We start from the raw sequence: 3,654 nt of genomic DNA, 5'->3' as shown, positions 1-3,654 counted from the left end.
AAACAAATGCTAAACATCAAAATCAAAGTATTTATATCCTCTTGACATTTGGCATCCAGGTTCCTTCGCTCCCTCCCTGCTCTCCGCCGTGTCCTAGAGGTCCCGTGGACGTGAAGGTCAGCTTGTCTCTCCTCGCATGCAGCCCCGACTGATTGTTCTGCCTTTGGGGCAGGAACCCAACAGAACCTTAGTTCTTTTTTAGGCTTTTTTATGCCAGTATGCCTTTCATAAACCAGTATAAACTTGCTCAAATATCAGGCTTTAATAAATTCCACAAATAAACAAACAAACACCAGTACATTCTATTCTGTAGAAAACAGAATAACAAAATTATTCACTGTGATCAGACCTAATTTTGAGATTATTTGCGAACTTGGTGTCAAGTCTCTGCTAAACATTGTGTGTCTTTTAGATTTGGTGTGAGAAGCTCATTAGCCTTCATAGCGTCTCAGAGGAGGACTGTTGTTGTGCGGTAGAGGGGAATTGCCACAAGTGAATAAAAACATCTTAAATTAAATTAGCCTGGGACAGAATAACACACTTGGTTAGCACGCGCCTGTGCTCCCAGAAGACCCAATGCCCAGTGAAACAGATATCAAGAGGAGAGACGAATGGAAGCATCCGCCTGCAGGGAGAGTCCGCGTGGAAGTCAGGAAGGGATCCACCGCTGACAATTAGATGCGTGGCTGCTACAGATGGCACTAAGCACTTCCTGAGTCAAAGCAAACACTAGCAGCCCAACAACCAGCAGCTACTGTGCTGTATTTGTTCCATAAATTACAGCGGATGTAGATCTGTCCAGGAGCATTCATCAAAGCCACGCGTTGACACCATACAGGTGCAGCATGATCCGTCTACCTGAGCAGACAGGCAGTGTAAGCACAGACATGAGTGATCCGTCTCATAAAACTTGCATGACCCTGCTGGACGATGACTGACACACAACGCTCTGTGCTGCTGCTTCCGCTCCACTGCAGGTGCATTTATGGATGGAAACCAAAATATCAAATGGACAAAAGGTGAGGGGAAAAAAAGAGAGAGAGAACCATATAGGCTCTAGAGTGCAGGTCCATAGGTTGAAGACTGGCCCAAAAAGCTCCTGGTGGTAATTAATTCATGCACCTCGTTAGCAGCTTTTACAGAATGTGCTTTGATTGAAAAATAAGACACAAAACATCCATCAAGACCGTGTGTTCTCACGCCTGAAGCAAACACCTAGCGTGCAGCTAACCGCGGCAAATAAGCAGTAAGAGCTGTAGCACCTGAAGTTGATTAGACTTGCAGATTGTGTAGACTGTGTAAGAAAACAACTTTGCAGTGGCCATGAATGAGACGTCCATGTTGTGCTAATGTTCGTTTGATTGTCTGACTAAATCTGAGGGTATTTGCACATTGTCACAACAATTAGCAAAAATTAGCAATATGAATGTCCCACAAGTCAAAATCTCCATCGATACTACAGACCGCAAAGTTAATGAACCTCTTGAACAAAGACTTCCTGTGACAAAACCATATGAACTCTGCACCGGTGGAGAAAATTTAGCGATTAGCGGTCGTCGTCCAGTCCTAGCGCGATAAATTCCTCTAACTTTTGTTAATATCTGCTCCTCTGCTGCAAATATTCCATCGTAGAAAAGTGAACTACAGGTAACAACAAAAGCGCTTCCCTTAGGTTTGATTTGACAGTCCATCTCTCAGCATCCTAGGAGCGCGGTATATTTTCTAGAGGGTAGCTGTCGATCATTGGCACCATTCTGTCATTCAGCAAATACCAAAGCCTTGCCTTAAGACAAAGACTTGAAACAGTACAGTCGATGTCCGTCAATCTCTCCTCCGTCACTCTTGTATGTTCTTAAAGCTGCGTACCTGCCAGTGCTACAAACAGACGCGCTGCATGGGGTTAATGCAGTCTCACACTGTACAGTAAAGAACGCTGAATAATGCAAAGACAGTCTCACTGCACACATAAACCCACTTACAGTAACTATTTGCATCTAACTGTCTGTAAGTGCAACCCACCGACTTATCACTACTTTTATGATTCCAGCCTTTTGCAAACAGGCCGCCGGTTATTCAGCTGAACTTTCCTCAAGGGGGGTTAAAAGTGCTTATGTTGTATCGACTCGTCGCCTTTAATTTCACCATTCTGCAGAGTCGTCTCTTCTCTCCTGCCCATCTGAATGTCTTGCATTTTGTGCCAGTAGATAACGGTTATCAGCATCTGCAGCGAAGATCGATAAAGCTAATATAAAACGGTTGAAGGAAGAACGCGTTAGCATAAGTAGGTTTGAATGGTGAAGCCACGAGGGCGACTATTAAATGAGATGGGGGGGGGGGGTTGAAGTATGTAGCTGGTGGCTCCTCCACCACCACCTGTTGATACACAGTGAACGTACAAACACAACCAACACACTCACACCACACATAAATTAAAAGCAAAAAAAAAAAAAAAAACACAGCATCTGCTCTACATGAAATACACACAAGTGCGCACACCTGTCACACACCTACACTCGTCATTTACTTTTTACACCAAGCCACCAATGTGTGTCCGGCCCATCTGCCGAGAGAGGACGGCGAAATGAGGGAGAGAGGAGAGGAGACGAGAGAGTGACAGCGGCGTGCTATGCCGCTAACTGTCACTGTTGAGAGAGCAGCGAGCCTCCTAATTGAATGTAACAGAAAACTGACGAACACCAGCACAAAAGCCCCTTTTGTGTGGGACGCTTCACGGGTACGTGCTCGCGCTCGCACGTGGAGGGCAGGAGCACATCTGGAAGAGAAACATCTGCACGGAGGCATGAGTGAGAAGAGTGAAGGCAGAATGAACTGGCCGATGAACCGATGGGCGCGTCCTTTCAAAGTAAAAGCACAAACCTTCAGGAAAACCGGCTCAGGCTGTGACGGGGTCTGTTTTGTTTCCATACGATGCTCCGCTTTGCAGCTTGTTTCCACTTAGGCGCGCGTGGTCCCTCGAAAACGTGTCAAAATGGAGTGGCGGCTACAGAACACGGGGGATGTTTGTACTGGGAGAGTGAGAGAGCGTGAGGGCGAGCTGAGAGGGTGAAGAGGGGAAAAAAGCCAGGAATAGAGTTGTTTGTGAGTTTATTTTGAGCTCCATTACCCTTATTACAGATGAGTATGTGCTCTCCGCCCCTCTTCTAAATGCTGAGGATGCAGGTGGCCCACGGAGGAAACCACCCATCAATCTCATCCCGGCCATCTATCTATCCCCCCGTCTGCCCATTTATTCATCAGCTCCTCTGATGACAATCCGGCCGGTCCCGTTCCACTATTCTCCTGCCTCCCCTCCATCTTTTAGATAATCAGTCCATCAGCACATCCATCTGTGCACCCATCCTGCGATTCATCTCGCCGTCCATTTATCTCGCCATCATTCATCCATTTGTCTGTCATCCACCCATCGGCCCGTCCGTCCTCACACACCCGCGCGCTTCCATCGGCTTCCTGCCGCTTCGGTGGATTCGAGGGCCCCTCGCGCGAGCGCTTCAACGCGGACGAACGGGAAGGCGGGACGGCGTTCGGATCAATGGGGGTGGGGGGGGTGGGGGGTTCAGCAATCGCTCCTGAGGCTCGATAGCGCCGGGAAAATGCAAAATACTGCGAGAGGGGAAAACAATTAAAAACACTTGA

Source organism: Betta splendens, chromosome 5, assembly GCF_900634795.4.
Source record: "Betta splendens chromosome 5, fBetSpl5.4, whole genome shotgun sequence".
NCBI classification, from domain to species: Eukaryota; Metazoa; Chordata; class Actinopteri; order Anabantiformes; family Osphronemidae; genus Betta; species Betta splendens.
The sequence above is the reverse complement of the archived record's forward strand: the minus strand, read 5'-3'. Positions refer to the sequence as shown.